This window comes from Anguilla rostrata, chromosome 5, assembly GCF_018555375.3.
Source record: "Anguilla rostrata isolate EN2019 chromosome 5, ASM1855537v3, whole genome shotgun sequence".
NCBI classification, from domain to species: domain Eukaryota; kingdom Metazoa; phylum Chordata; class Actinopteri; order Anguilliformes; family Anguillidae; genus Anguilla; species Anguilla rostrata.
In genome coordinates this window covers 34,875,217-34,892,228 of record NC_057937.1, presented here as the reverse complement: position 1 = coordinate 34,892,228, position 17,012 = coordinate 34,875,217, and the positions used below count along the sequence as shown (strand labels likewise).

Genomic DNA, 17,012 nt, shown 5'->3' with positions numbered 1-17,012 from the left:
AATCAAACCCGGTCGAAAGATGTTCGAATAAATTCAACCAGGCAGCAAACGGCAACCAGGAAAATAAATTGATTGCGACCTAAAATCGAATGACATTCTCAGAGATGTGCGTTGCGGTTATGCAATGCACAAGGAATCAGGATTTGGAACAGTCTGGATCCCAGGGTTCCAGGATCAACAATCTTATGATAATGCTGCTGACAAGAGATGATTTAATACTGTGTTAACATGTAGCGGGACACCGTTCTCGGGGCTACAGAAACACTGCGCAACCTAAAACAACAGTCCAGGAAGGGACACCTGCGGAGTCCAGCATGGAGTATCTCTCCCCTTATCCTGTCAACAAGCTGCAGGACTCCCATTATCAGCAGTGGCCGTGCGCCGCTACAGTCGCGGCCATATCTTCCCTACAGTTCATATATGCCTGCTATGCGCAGGACATTGAGACTACGGATACAGAGCGTGCTGAGAATAAAGAGATGCACCGAGACGCCTCAGCGTGTCTCTCTTTAGTCACAGTCTTTCCCTCTTTACTCTCAGTGTGACTAAAAAGAGACACACTGAGGCTAAGAGGCACACTGCAACTGAGGAGACTCAAACGGGATGAAACCTGAAGAGACACTGAGGCTAAAGCGAGACAGGCTAAAGCTGAACAATCGATGAAACTAGAGACAGACACGATGAGACAAGAGACGCTTAGGCTAAAGAAGGCGCGCTAAGTCTAAATGGATAAACACGCTACTGCTAACAACTGACACTGAGACAGAAGTGAAACACGCCGAAGCTAAAGAGAGATCACACGAAGCTAAAGAGACACACCTACTTAAACAAAAGAAAGACAAACTAAGAACATGCTTAAACAATGTTATTCGCACCGCTATTTGTCCTATTTTCACTGGTGCTCTCAGCCATGAAAAAGCTCCAAATCCTGAGGAGAATAGGCCAGAGAGAGGCTGGTTGCGCAGCCCGCTAAGAACGATGTGTGCATAGCTTTCTGTAGCCCCTTGCGTGGGGGATTTCGCTTGCAAAAGCTGAATTCTGCTGGGGGGCTCTGAACCAGCAGGCATTGTCAACCTCTCAGCAAACAGAAAACAGCCCCAGCAAACAGCATTGTTGGAACCCCCACGGTCTGTCAATAATGCCACAGGAACAGCTGCTGCTGGTGATCACCTGAGCAGACCGGGAGGTTGAATGAGGTCACACTGGGACTGCCATCCTCCTGGAAAGCAGTGGCTTTTAATGAAAGCTTTGACTGTTTCCCCCAAACAGTCGCAACACATGGAATTCCTCTGGACGACAGCGCAAACGTGTAAATACTGTCCAATCTGCCGGGCTAGAATAGAACGGGGCACGCGTTTAAACACACAGCAGCAGAGGGAAGATACAACAAACTCTCCCGGTCTGTCCCAGTTTTTTCCCCTCCCAGTCTTTTCTCCTCCATTCTGTCTCCAATCTCTCAGTCTGCTCCAGTCTACTCAGTCTCTCGTTGTATTTTTTCTCCACCAGTCTGCTCCATGGTCTGTACTCTCCCTGTCTCTCCCAGTCTATACTGCCTTCCAGTCTGCCCCAGTCTAATCTCTCCCGGTCCCTCCCAGACTCATCCAGTCTCTCTCAGTCTCCTCTAGTCTCTCTCAATCTCTTACAGTCTCTCTAAGTCTTTACCAGTTTCCCAGTCTCTCTCAGTCTCTCTGTCTCCTCCAGTCTCTCTCAGTCTCTTCCAGTCTCCTCCAGTCTCTCTCAGTCTCTTCCAGTCTCTCTCAGTCTCTCCCAGACTCCTGCAGTCTCTCTAAGTCTTGACCAGTTTCCCAGTCTCTAATCTCCCAACACTTTTTGTGATGACTCACAGGGGAAATTACACACAGACCCCCTGCTGCCTCTCTCTTCAAGAGGGAGATGGACAGGAGCTCCAAACCAAAACAGTCACCTGACACCCTAGCAGAGCTCCATACAGGATGCCACCAGTCACAGATAATCTGTCATTCTTCCCTCTGCCAGGCAGGCCATTATGAGTGCATCTATTGTATTCTGAATGTGCTGTGTCCTTTCTGCACGTGTTGTGTCCTTTGCATGTGTTCTGAGCTCGGCCTAACTTTTCTGAGTGCTACGCGTGCATATGTGTGTCTCAAACGCGTTCTCTGCGCATCCTGCGCTCGAATCGCAATCGGGTGTGGCGAGTGTGTCGTGGGTGCGTTCTCTTTTGATGAAAGGAGAATTTAAAGAATTAAATGTGAGAGGTTCTTTTCCTGTGCATCATGTGTTTCACATTAACAGTGAGCCGAACCTGCTCTCTGTCAAGGGGAACCACAACCCCCAAATCCCATTTATTACACATCCACAAACCTTCTGAGAGCACCAGGAAATGCCCCCGTACTGTGCGCGTGTGTGTGTGTGTGTGTGTCTGTGTGTGCGTGCGCGTGCAGTGCACGATGCGCACAGCATTACGCAGCAGCACTTTGGAAATGAGCTGCAACCAGATGGTTGTAGGTTTGATTCCCACTGTGCTGCTGCTGTTTCCTCCAGTGAGGCGTGTAAAATGAAATACCGTAAAACAATATCCAGCTTTATAAACACATATCAATAAACGTTTGACTTAAATGTTGCCCTGGATAAAGAAATCTGGAAATCAAATGAAAAGAGGTAACATGAGTCCATTGTGCATGTGTGTGCAACATGGGGCGCCGCCACAGAGCAGTCTTCAACAGGCCAGAAACTAAACACACTATAGTGTCTTCCACGCTTCACTAACACGGTCTCTGACACACTATAAAAACACTCTCTTTCTCTCTCCCCTCTCTTTCTCTCTCTCTCTCTCTCTCTCTATATATATATATATATATATATATATACACATTCTCTTTTTCTGTTTTGCTCCATTCAGTAAGCTCTGGTAAGTTCATTCCTGCAGAGCACAGAGAGGCTGCTCTTTGCCGTGGCAGTAAAGGTTTGTGTTTTTTGAATTAGGGCAGGCTACTGTACGCTATTCAGCAGAACGTTTGGGAGAGCATAATTCTCAGGGCTCGGCAGCGGCTAATGGAAAGTCACTTAGGGCCCCCGAAAAGCACATCTACGAATATTTCCAGGCAGGACTTCGGAAAAGGCCATTATGCAGAAGTCTGGCTGCCTGTTCGCATGGGTTAGAAGGAGAGAGAAACGATGACTAGAACCAGAAATAAGAGTCGCTATTGACCTCAGAGTAGTTCTAGGAAGTGAGAATCCGGCCTTTGAGCTGTAACACATGGGGGAAGTACGGTAGGAAGTAGACCGGCGCATGGTAACCGTTTCCATCGGACTCTCTATCGAAAGTGGGTTGGTCCGCTGGTTTTGGAGTTTTGACCCAAATACGTCAGGAAAAACTGTCATCAATGTCCCTGACCCCCAGTTCATATGTATAAAGGGCAGACCTGTCCTAAGTCAACATTTAAAAAATTCAGCCCTGTCCAATTTCCATGCTTATTAAGGGCACCCTGTCCCATGTCCATGCTTCTGAAGGGAGGCCCTGTCCCATGTCCATGCTTACAGTTAGAAGCCCTGTCCCATGTCCATGTTTATAAAGGACAGCCCTGTCCTACATCCATTTTTATGAAGAGAAGCCTTGTCTTGTGTCCATGTTTAAAATGTGCAGCCCTGTCTCATGTCCATGTTTATAAAAGACAGTCCTGTCCTGTGTCCATGTTTAAAAAGTTCAGCCACGTGCCGTGTCCATGTTTATAAAGAGAAGCCCAGTCCCATGTCCATGTTTAAAATGTGCAGCCTTGTCCCATATCCATAAAGCACAGGCCATTCAACAGTATATGCTTATAAAAAGCAGCCCTTTCCCAATCCAGACACTATTATACCCATTCAGTAATCCACCATTATGACCCCCTGGCACACACTCAGTCTCTTCCTCCCATAAGAAAAAGCATGAATGCAACATTTAAATATTCACAAGCAGCATCTGCAATAATTCCAGATTTGAAACAAAGTCCTCCTTCAAAAAATTGTACAAATACCTCTCAGTATAAAACCACATCACACAAGCATGCACACACACGCGTTCACACCCACACCCGCCCACACACACCCACAAACACACACACGCACACACACCCATCCCGGATTCTGAGAGGCTCAACTCCCAACAAACCCTTTTTTATACCTGCCCTTATTAACCCAGACATTTGGACAGCAGCTGTAATAAAAATGCCCAGCCTGTCATTTCTGTGAGTCACTATTAAAAGGCTGTCAGCATCTGTGGCTGTTACGCACAGGAATCAGAAAACAGAAAGCACATTCTGAGGTTGTGGGGGGGGGGGGGTAGGGGGGTAGGGGGGGCACATTTGTGTCTGTGGGGGGATAGCAACAAGGGACAACAAACAAAGAAACAAGACAGCAAGCCAGGAGCAGAGCGGGTGAGATTGAGGAATCGGGCCTTACCTCAGGCGGAGCAGCTGACGGCCAGAGCAAGGGGAAAGCCTCATATCTGACTCTGTTTATCTGGGAGGAATGTGGCGTGGTGGAGAGCTCTGCAGCTGCAGCCGGGCCGTACGCTCAGCGTCTCTAGACTGGGGATGAAAAGAGAAGTCTTCATTACCAGCCCAGGACACGCCCCCTTCCACACACCCAGCCAGTAGCGCGCTCCCATTTAGATTGGCAGGCACAGACAGCCCCGGCCAAGGAGAAAGTGATTTATCTGCCAAAGAAAACCTCCAGCCCTAACAGCGTGCCAACACCGTGCAACGTGGAGGAGGAAGCTGGAACTGAGGAGAGAGAGGGAGAGAGGGAGAGAGAGAGAGAGAGAGAGAGAGAGAGAGAGAGAGAGAGAGAGAGAGAGAGAGGGGGGGACCAAAAAGAGGAAGGAAGTGAAAGAGAAAAAGAGCGTGAGGAAAAGAGAAGGGGATGAAAGAGAGGAAAAGAAAGAGAGAAGGAGGAAGAGAAAGAGAAGGAAGAAGAGAGTGTGACAGGGAGGGAGAAAAGAGATAAATATAAAAGAGCGAGGTAGGAAGACGGGAGACGTAGGGAATGCAGACAGAATGAGCAGAGGGAGCTGGGAATTCTGGAGTGTTTGTGGAAACTGTTTACCTGCTGTCATTTCAATTGCACCACGGAGAGGGAGGGTTGGTTAGACAGAGAGAGGGAGCGACAGTGAGAGAGAGAGGGGGGGAGGGGGGGAAGGAAGAGGATGGAAGGGAACAGTTATTCTAATGAAGGGAAAAAACAGGATGGAGAAAAGGAGTAAAATAATTTTAATCAGGTTTTTGAGCCCACAGACAGAACAGACTGGAACAGAGAGCAGCAGTTGTGCCTTTTTTTATACTCCTGCAGCCACTCATCATATTCTCCAATCCAGACCAGACCACACTGTGTCTGACTAAACCTGTCCAGCACCCTGTCTGACTCCCTGCAGGCTGGGGGGTAGAAGGTGTACAGAACAGAGAGAGGGTATAGAACATGGGAATGGGAGGGTAGAGAAGCAGGGGGGGGAGAAGAGGTAGAGAACTGGAGGGAGAGAGGGTATAGAATGAGGGGAGAATGGGTATAAACAGGGGGAGAGAAAGGGTATAGAACAAAGGGAGAGAGAGTATAGAACAGGGAGAGAGAAAGGGGTTAGAACAGAGGGAGTGGGGGGTATAGAATTGGAAGGAGAGAGGGTATAGAACGAGGGGAGAATGGGTATAAACGGGGTATAGAACAGAGGGAGAGAGAGTATAGATCAGGGAGAGAAAAGGGGTATAGATCAGAGGGAGAGGAGGTATATAACAGAGAGAGAGTCAGTATAAACCACAGTAAAGAGAGGGTATAGAACAGAAGGAGAGGGGCTATAGAACAGAGAAGGTACATGATCAGATACAGCATGTAGGGGGAGGGGTGCATTTCAAAGCCAAAACCTTTCAAAGTTTTGAAGCTATACTGATGAGCATCTGCACAAAACAACTGACAGCAAAACAGAAACACAACAGCAACCTCTCAGTCCGTGGAAGCGCTGCTGTAAAGGGCTCACAGAGCGGCATTCAAACTTTATCTCCCCGTGCCTCAGAACCAGCACAGCCGCACAGCTGTGTCTGGGGGAAACGAAACATAACACAATCAGCCTTTAGCGCTTAAGAAATGCCTAACTTCACAACAACCCAGAACAAAAAAAATCCATAACCTAAAGCGCTTTCCCATTTAAATTCTAGCATGGAAACAGGACCTTTGATGTCTAAGTTGCTTCGGTAATGCATTATTATGTATAGCACATAAATCAAAATGATGGGAATTCAATTAATTCCGGAGCAGAACGTGAAAAACAATGCACGAATAACAACCAGCTGTCTCAACTGTTTCAGTCCGGCGTCCAACCGAGACAACAGGGACCGATGCTGCTGCAGTACCGCTCTCCACCACTGGGCGTCCTCAGCGCCAATGTGCAGGGCTTTATTCCTAAAACCAAGCCAGTGTCCTTCGCTTCAGCCTGCAACATGACTTTCCTCTTTATTCACTTTGAGAACTGGTCCCATCTGAAAAATGATGTGACCCCCAACTCTGATCTTGTTAAAGTCAGAAAAATTGTCTTGTCTGAAAACCTGGTGTCTAAAAAAGCTCTTTTTATAAACAAAAAATCTTGATTTTAGAGGGTGCTAGCAAGGCAATCTCATCAATTATCATATTAATGAGCAATGAGAATTGCATTAACCACTTGTCTTTGTGATGTGATGTCACCAGATGAAAGTAAATGGCTCAAATTATGTTAATAAAAAGAAGAAATATACTTGGTTGCATACCTTTTAAGTTGTTACTTCATTGATAAAGACGAAGGAAATCCCCACAGTGATAATTAAGTTTTCCACGAACAGGGGGGGAAGTCATGGTACTTGTGTCAGGTCAACCGGGAAGGAGAAACAGTCTCACTGGAGAACTGACCTCACCCCCAAAACTACCCAACACATCCGAATGTACATATCTCCACATACCTGCATGCAGAATTACAAGCTTGCACACACACACACACACACACACACACACACATGCATTGCTCAGTGGTGACAGTTAAGGATTGAGCCCACTGCCAGAGTGAGGAATTGGATAGTCCAGGTTACATCGTTTCTCACAGTCAGTAAACAGCAATATAAAGACTTTGTCCTCACTGCACAACAGTATAAATGGTCCCAGGTCACTGTGCAGCGGTTTACACAAGGTGTACAGCATAAACGACTTCTTATCACTGTGCAGCAGCATAAAAGGTCCCTCGTCACTGTGTAGCAGTAAGTAACATCATCCATCACTGTGTGGTACTCTAAAGCTTCCTCTGTCACTGCGCAGCCAATAAAGCTTCCCCCATTACTTTACAGTAATGTAAAGCTGACACCCACATCAACCATAATGCTGTAAAACACACGTTGCCATGCTGATCAATGCAGAAATAACCACCTGCAGGCTGGCTAAGAAAATCTACTCAGTCTGCCATAGCAGCTAGTCACGAACAGGCATAGATTGCAGCCATATGCCCAGTTCCTGCACGTAGAACCTCAGCTGGCTATTGGCAACCCGCGGTCAGCCACTGAGCCAATCAGAGAGTACGAGGGTGTGACTTGAGAACCATTAGAGCTTCCATGCAAAGTAAACACTGTAGGAAAAGGTACAGGCAGTGCTTTCAGTATTCACTGTCTAAGAATGAAGGAAAGCTAACTAAAGAATGGTAATTCCAGGTTTCACCAGCTCGGGTTAGTCTAGGGGCATCGGGTTAATGCCTAGAGGGCATACGCTGTCTCTCTTCCTCTCTTATATGCATACACTCACTCGCACACAAACGCGCACACATGCACGCACACACACACACACGTGCGCACACATACACACACGTAGACATACAAACACACACACACACGCGCTGTCACACCGCAGAGGAAAGAAAATGTTCTGCAGGTAGAGGAGTGACAGAGCTGCGCAGATGAGAGTACCAGAGCTACGCAGACGAGAATGACTGCAGCCTCTTCCTAGTCACGGAAATGGCATTATTTTACTCCGTAGTTATTTTACAGAGCAGGTGCTCTTATCCAGAGTGTCTCACAATGCAGGAGATGCAGAAAGGGGGAGGGGACTCCCCTGGAATTTCACACTGACCCTGGCGCCCTGGCGGAGCACCGAGAGGGGCGTGACTTAGGGCCATCGCACCCTGGTGTGTCATGCCCCCCCACCTCCGCCTCCCCTGCACCCACAAACAGATGGTCTCACCAGTGCAAATTCAGGCCACCCCAGGGACTGTGGACTTAGCGGCCCGGCGATGTGTACTCGCCCCGCCGTGTGGACCCAGGAGTGTGGACGTTCCCAGGCCAGTGTGGGTCAGTCGGCCAGGGGCAGGAGAAACGGGTGACCTTGGTCACGGGGTCACGCAGGGCTAATGTCCTGCCTTCCCAAATGCTACCTGTAGCCAGGGTCAGTCCCCTTGCTAAGGTAAAGCTATTTTTTTTTACAAAAATGCTACCAGTAGCCAGGGTCAAACTTCTTTCTAAGGTAAAGCTAACCCTTTACAAAAACCCTACCTGTAGCCAGGGTCAAACCTCTTTCTAAGGTAAAGCTAACCCTTTACAAAAACCCTACCTGTAGCCAGCGTCAAACCTGTTTCTAAGGTAAAGCTAACCCTTTACAAAAATCCTACCAGTAGCCAGGTGTTATCCACTTTCTAAGCTAAAGCTACCCATCATCATAGTCTACCAGCAGCTAAATGTCACTCCTGTTCTAAGGTAAAGCTATCTCTTTACCAAGCTCTACCTGCACCCAGGGTCAGTCCCTTTCTGAGGTAAAGCATTGCTTCTCAAAAGGTATTAACTAGAAGTCAATTAAAATTACAATGGTTTCTTGGCATGACAATTGCAGCAGTATTGTGAAAACATATGCAGAATATACTATATTGAACTAGAGTATTTGGACACCCCTTGGTCTGGGGCTGTTTTCCATGGTCTGGGCTACGCCCCTTAGTTCCAGTGAAAGCAATTAACTCTACAGCATGCAATCACATTCTAGACAATTCTGCGCTTCCCCAACAGTTTGGGGAAAGCCCTTTCCTGTTTCAACATGATAATGCCCCCAGGCACAAAGTGAGGTCCATATAAAGGTGGTTTTGTCAAGAATGTTGTGGCCCTGACCTTAACCCCATCCAACATGGGATCAATTGGAAAGGCAATTGCGAGCCAGGCCTTGTCACCCAATCAATGCCCATCCCGACTAATGTTCTTCAGGCTGAATGTAAGCAAATCCCTGCAGCAATGCTTCAACATCTAATATAAAATCTTCCTAGAAGAGTGGATGTTGTTATAGCAGCAAAGGGTAGACCATTTCCATATTATGCCCATAATTTTGGATGAGATGTTGGATGTCAGGTGTCCACATACTTTTGGCCATGTAGTGCATATCAAATGGTATACAAAATAACTAACCACGCTGTATTGTATAGCATACAAATGTTAATGTATAAACATTATAGTAATTATGATAATATTATCATTTAAAAAAATATTGTAATATCAGAATATTATAATACTGAAAATATTATCTTGCTCACAATCTGTCTCTCACACCAGGGGGATTCCTCAATAATAAATTGGAGGGGGGTGTGGTCAATCAATAAGACCCACCACTACCACATGAAACACAAACACACGCACACACACACACACACGCACATACACGCACACACACACACACACACAAACACACACACACACACACACACACAAATACACGCGCAAGCACACACACTCCTCTCTATCTCTCTCAGACACACGCTTAAAAAGACCCCAGCTGACTGTATGTTTATTTACTCTTGAAACCCCAGGCCTTTTCCCTTTACTGCTGCTATACAGGGTTCATTTGGAAAGTGTGAGCCTGTTCTGAATTAGCCAGGCTCAGGCTCACACACATTCCCCCACCGCAGTCTCTAATTACTGCCTGTGTGTCGTAAACCTATTATGACGTCCATTTGATTTATTGACTCTGTAGGGGGCCAAGACGGGTGCTCGTCTCGAGCTTGTATTCAAAGTACTGCGCTCACTTTCCCTTTAATTTCAGCAAACAGAGACACAGCTACAGGCCTGGACACACTACCAGCACTGCTGAGGATGTGCTGTCCTTGACAGACTACAGAAACTCGTGCTGGGTTGTCACATCCCACAAACTCCATGAGAAACACACTTTGAACAGGAAACACCCTCTGTCACACCTTCAACCCGAAATACCTTTTGAAACAAGCCCCAGCAGGATAGACACTCTCACACACTGCTAAAAAGGAAATAATCTGTTAAAACCACCAGCAGGAAATACACTGCTATTTCACCAAAAGTCCCTTGTAAGGTGTGCTCTGCTTTCCTTTCTGAGCTTGTTCATCTAAATTAAATATAGAAAATAAAAGAATTCTTATCCCGCAACTTGTACACAAGCTTGTTGATAACCACAATATATAATGAGAATGGAAATCATTTTTTATAATCTAATACTGTGGATATTTCCTGACCACCCAAAGTGCACGATAATATCCTGGCAACAGCATCAAAGTCCTCTTATGTTTTTTTTTTTCAATTTGGCATCTCCAGTTCCACCCGAATTTGGAACGTTCAATTTGCAAACTATGTACAAGTGCGCTCATGCCAGCTACTTGTCCAGGCTATGGTGACCTCCCATCTTGAATACTGTAACTCCCTCCTTGCAATCCTGCCAGCTTGTGCCATACAGCCACTACAGATGATTCAGAATGCTGCTGCCTGAATTGTCTTCAACCTTCCTAAATTCTCTCACGTCACTCCCCTGCTGAGATCACTCCACTGGTTACCGGTCGCTGCCAGGATCGGGTTCCAAGTCTTGACCCTCACCTACACTGCAGCCAACAAGACAGCCCCTGCCAACTTACAGAACCTGATTCAATCCTACATGCCAGCTCGACCACTCTGCTCTGCTGAAACAGGGCGACTTGTACCCCCTGCTATGCAGGGGCGATATAGCTCAGGAGGAAGAGCGGTTGTCTGGCAGTCGGAGGGTTGCCGGTTCAATCCCCCGCCCTGGGCGTGTCAAAGTGTCCCTGAGCAAGACACCTAACCCCTAACTGCTCCCAACGAGTTGATTGGTACCTTGCATGGCAGCCTTTCACCGGTGGTGTGTGAATGGGTGAATGAGAGACATCAATTGTAAAGCGCTTTGGATAAAAGCGCTATATAAATGCAGTCCATTTACCATTTACCCTGCTATCCAGGTGAATGTTTCTCGTTTGGTCTACTTTGTTCCTGTAGTACTTTCATGTTACACAAGCACTTCCTGTATGACTCTCATGTGACATGCACCTCCATCCAGCACTTGTATTGTTATCTTGATGTTGTAGCTTGCTGTCATCCCTCCTAGTTGGACTTAACATTACACTCTGACCTAGCCTATGCTAACTGTGTTCATGGCTATGAATAACTGTTACATAATGAGTATTGTACCTTATCGGACCTGTGTTTTGTAGTTGTTCCAATGACCTTTGGTGTGCGCATACTGTATGTCACTTTGGATATAAGCATCAGCCAAATAAATGTAATGTAACGTCATGCTGTCAATGGCTCCTGCTGCCAGCTCAGCAGAGGAAAGAACTCACGGTTCTCCTCCGAAACAACTGGTGTCAGCTAGCTGCTTCTTTCATAACGCAGTCACAAGCTGTACATGCTCAGAACAAAGCAGAGGAGACCCAATCAAACACATGTGCACAGAGAGCAAGCTACGGGCGCTCAGACAACTAACAGGGGTCGCTTGGAGCCAAGTGAGCTACCCAGCAGCTCCACAGTCCCCTCGTTTTGACTGAGTAAGACACATTCAGCTTTAACTCCACCAGTATTAACTACATGGATATGGTCATCATACGTGTAGCCTCAATGCAGTATTGGCAGAGAAGGTTGTCATAGTAGAAGAGCACAAACAGAAGTGTTATGAAATGAGAGGCAGTGAAATGTTCATATGCACTCTCTTGGTTGCTATAGATGCACATGTTGCTCAGTACACTCAGTACTTGGCTTGGTACAGCTTTTTAAAGATTTTAAAGAGACTTCAAAAAATAACTGATTAAAATTAAATTCTACAGTGCCACATCAGCAATCTATGCATATATCCAAAAGAACCCCTTGCCCCTAGTAATACACCCACTAAGTATGTGCTTGTGATTGGCATGTAAACAACAAACACAGGAAGCTACATTTTTGGTTCCACAGCGAATGACACTAACCCAAACTCAAAATCACTAGTTAAAGGTAAGTGGCAACTGCAATGCATGCAGGGCGTTAACAACGTCTGATTAAGGCAATCGGAAGTCCTTAAGTGCAACATTGTTTTTGCTTTGCTAGGCTGCCAAAAGATTGAGCCAGCCCATAATTTCCCCTGGCTCCACTCCAACATTCAAAGGCAACCAGACAACACACTCTTGTCCTTAAATCACTGACTGGTGTGCATCAAACCATGTGCGCTTCATGTAGAACTTGTATACATTTTTTGGGGGAAGTCAAGGTTATAGAAGAAAGGCTATAGAAGAGGGGTTCTCTGCTCCTATACAAACACGGGAGATACTGCCAAGATCTTTGCTAAAATTTACAGTACTGGTTCTTCAGTTCTATGGTTCTACAGCTCTATGGGTCTACAGTTCAGTAGTTTCCAGCTTCTCAAATACCAGGAATAGTTACCAAATTGCAAATCTGTCTGATGTCAATGGAAGCGCTATGCCAGGAATACTTAATACTGGCCGTCAAGGCCAGTACCTTCTTTTCTACCCAGTAGTTAATTGTTCAATGAATGTCACTCATTGGCCATAGATTTAACTAACCTGGTGTCCCAGGTTTAAATCAGTCCTGATTGGAGGGGAAGAATAAAAATCAGCAGAACTACTGGGCCCAAGGGCCAGATTTCAGTGTCATTGCTCAACACACATGATGCATATTTGTTAATAACCTAAGTAAATAGTCTAATTTGCATCAATACAAGTAATCAAAATCACAGAGTGAAATGCCTTGTGATAACTTACCAATTAAGATGCCTTCTTAATATTAGATAACTATCTTCTAATTCTAGTCTTGTAATTGAAGTTATCACAAACTAGAATGGAGCTTGAACTTATATGAAAAAATGGGCTAAGAGATGAGGGAAACATGTTACTGCCACTCCTAATCTGGAATCTATCAGCCAATAGCCCAGAAGATTTGATTTCTCCATCTGAGAAGTACTGTTTGCTCAAACTGTCGAAAAGTAGTTATCTGTCAGCCAACCATTGCCATTCTTGTTTGTAAATATTTGTCAATGGCCTGGTTTTGAATGGCCTCCAGATTCCTTACATAAGTTTGCTGAATTCTTTAATGCAGTAGTCACTGCAGACACGGTTTTTGACTGGACAGGACTACAGAATGTATACTGTACATTATTAGTGTGTGACCCTTGGGATTCATACCTATTTCTGACTCTGCTGGCACCTCTGAATATGTACATACCAGGTAAGTATCAGGTAAGTGTCTTTGGCAGGGGAAATAACAAACGGTTTTTATATTAGGCTCTATTTTGAAAATATTACTAGAGATAGATTAATCCTTTTTTAAAATACAAACAACCTACATCCCTTGGCTATGATTACACACCTCAATGAAATTTCTGGGACATACCACTAACTAGAAATTTGACCGAACATACCAAGAGTGAAATGTTACATTTAACTCTGAGGTTGGGGTAAAAACTAACAAGGCGCAGGGTACACATAACAACCATAACAATGTTTTTTGTGGCTACCTATATCAGCGAAAATTTAACACAAGACTGTACATTATTCTCTGGTTCCCATCTAATGTCTGTTTGATCCAAACAGCTGTATCAGTCGATGCGACCACGTTGCCTAAAGTCAGAACTGAGTTAAATAAATGTACAAAGATCTAGTCGAGTTGAACAAATCCAACCAACTGGTTAATTAATAGTCTACTGACAACAGGCTAACAACTACGTTCGGTTTAACCCTGCAGGTCAGGTGTCTGCATTTTTGCCTTGCTAGCAAGCACAGCAAGCTAATACGCTAAATATCAAAACTGTGCGATCTGTTAGTCAGTAAAAGACTGCTTACGATTACATACAATTGGAGTCCTTGACATACACACACAATACGTTAGCCGAAAAACACTTTCAGTAAAAAAATGCACTTGCACATAGCCAAAACAGACTTTTGACAATATCTCCCAAAATATTTATTGAACTTTCCTGCTGTTCATCGGAGACAAAGACACAGTAATTCTGTGTTTAACCTGAAATATGTCGTTCAAGATCGATGCATCTACCTAAAAATACCTGTGTTACATTTCACCCTGCGTTTTTGTTCCACTCTCCCCTACTGATATAAAAGATTTGATGTGTCTATATAACCTTGTGTTACAGTAACTGATCAAGGCCATAAAACATTTGAAATTCAAATCATGCATTCCTCAAGCCAAAACCCTAAATATTTAAATTTAGTTGCTATTATATTTCCCAAGTTTTAAAGTCATCATATTTAGCGTTTGGATGCAAATCCTTTACATTTGATGACTGCTTGAGGTCTGCAACCCACAGACATCACCAGCCTCTACTGCAGCCATCTTCAGTTCCTGTTTGTTTTTGGAGCATTTTGCCTTCAGCAAGTGAAACACATGTTCATTTGGATTCAGGACGGGTGATTGACAAGGCCATTGCACCTTTTGGCCCTCAAAAACTCCTTGGTTGGTTTAGCAGTATGTTTGGGGTCACTGGCCTACTGCTAAGTGAAGCACTGTCCAATGAGTTTTAAGGTATTTGATTGCATCTGAGGAGATAAGATGTTTCTGGATTCTTGAGGACAAGTGAACCAGTTCCAGTGACAGCCATACATGCCCAAGCCATAACACTGCCTCCACCTTGTTTCACAGATGAGGGGGGTGCTTTGGATCATGCGCAGTTCCTTTCTTTCTCCACACTTTCCTCTTCCCTTCACTTTGGTACAGGTCAATACTCATCTCATCTGTCCAAACTGTTTCTTTCTGTGCTTGAGGCTCTTCTCTTTCTGGTAGTCTTTGACATATCTATGCCTGTTTGACAGTTGGAAAGGGTTTTTCTTCACAACTGGAAGCATTCTATGCTGATTCACTACAGCGGTCTTCTGAAGTCTACCAGGTCGTGCTATTGCTGAGCTCACCAGTGCATTCTGGCTCTCTAACAATGCATCAAACAACTGAATTTGACACACCCAATGTTTTGGCTATGACTCTGACCTATTTTTTCGGATTTTTCAGCCTCATGATGGCGTGCTTTAATGGCATTGACACTTATTTGGTCCGCATGTTAAGAGACAACAACAACACAGATGCAAATTCCACAGCTCAAATCAACTTTTGCTAGCTCTCTTGTGCATTATCTAATGATGCAAGGACACACAGTGGCCAAGAAACAGCTGAGCAGCCAATTGTTCGTATACTTTCGCTCTCCTAACATGGGGGGACTATGTATAAAAATGGCTGTAATCCATGAATTACTCAATATGGATATAAATGCCATGAAACAAAAGCTGACAGTCTGCACTTTAACTTCATCTTCATTGTTTTATTTCAAACCTAATGTGTAGGAGTACAGAGCCAAAAAAAAAAAAAAAATGAGTCTCTGTCCCAACACTTTTGCCTTTAATTACATAATTTATGAAAGAGGAATTTTTACCACTGGAGTGCAAAAAATAAAATTAAATAAATAAATACAAAAACCTCATCACACCATATTATATGCTATATTTTTTCAACGTATTGCATCATGCTTTCTATTCTGTTCCAGTTCTAAGAAGGAAAGAAGCTGGTAAGAAAAATTCTTCCACCAGAGTATACCGAGCTGAACCCTGCCATAAAATGGAAGACGAACGACAATCAACTAAATTAGGGGTTTGGAAGGGCAGTCTTTAAGCTATAAACATGCCTTCTCATCTGCCCAATGGCCTTCGTTTTCTAATTTATTTGTTAATAGATGAAACTAACAGTAATTCTAAATTCCTTTTAAACACTATTGTACGCTAATAGTCACTCTGTACCTTAACTTTCCACAAGACTGCAGTGGAAGGAAAATCATTCATAAGAACAACAAACTGTAATAATGTCACTCTCATTCAACTCAGCAAAGTGGTGTCTATCCATTCAATATAGAGGCCAATTAGTTTGAAGAATTGACTACACCATTGACTACCATCCTATATACTTGATTCAACATCAACCAAGCTCATTAAAATGTTCCCATTCCCAACATAAATTTCACCAATAATTTATAAACGAGCTTGCCTAAAACGAGTTGTAATTAAGCCCTCCAATATCAAATTCCCCACTCTTATCTAAAACAATCCAGAAGAAATTGTTTCCGAACAGATTTTGTTTTTCCCATATTTTAATTTTCAAGGTGTCTCAGTCAGTTGTTTTGGTCATAGCACTGATAAAAATTTGTGCTCAACCAAAATTTTTAGTGACTTCAAATCTCGAAGGTCATGTGCATTACAATTGATTAAGATACATTTTCTAACAGTTGTATAGCATGCAATTCCAGTAGTAAGCATCCATCTTGGAAGTGCTGCAAAGTTAGGAGATTTCTTTGTCTTTTAGATTAAAAAATGGTCCAGTCGTTTTGTTTTATACAAATTAGACCATCTAGAGCCCTGGGATTATAATAAAAACAAAACAAAAATGAATGATGCATCACATCACATTGATGCATAGCAATTTGCATTCAGGCTACCACAGTAAATTGTCAGCCTAATTTTAGTTGTTGTTCTAACCTAAAGACATTAAAAAGGCTAACAGCAATTTATTTACAATATCTTATAATCCCATAAAACCTCCCTAGATGGCTTAATGGAAAAGAAGGCAGTCCAGTTGTTCTGTTTTTTTAAAACCAAGCCCCACTGCTATGGAGCAGCCTACTGAAACGTGTCCGTGGTTTGGATCTCAATTTTTCACGTGCAGATTAAGCGTATCCTAAAAAAATAAGAAAGTAGAAATATATCATAAATCCCTCATTAAACGTGGCTAATG

At 44.1% G+C, this 17,012-nt stretch overlaps 1 protein-coding gene across 2 annotated transcripts in view; it reads right to left on the bottom strand.

Moving 5' to 3' along the window:
* The window catches only part of LOC135255125 (zinc finger protein 469), a 209,904-nt gene that overhangs the window by 48,949 nt on the left and 143,943 nt on the right, over nucleotides 1–17,012 (bottom strand). For both annotated transcript variants that reach the window (XM_064335890.1, XM_064335891.1), the window contains one exon: nucleotides 4,417–4,544. The gene's annotated coding sequence lies outside the window, so the exon portion shown is untranslated. The remainder of the gene's footprint in view (nucleotides 1–4,416; nucleotides 4,545–17,012) is intronic.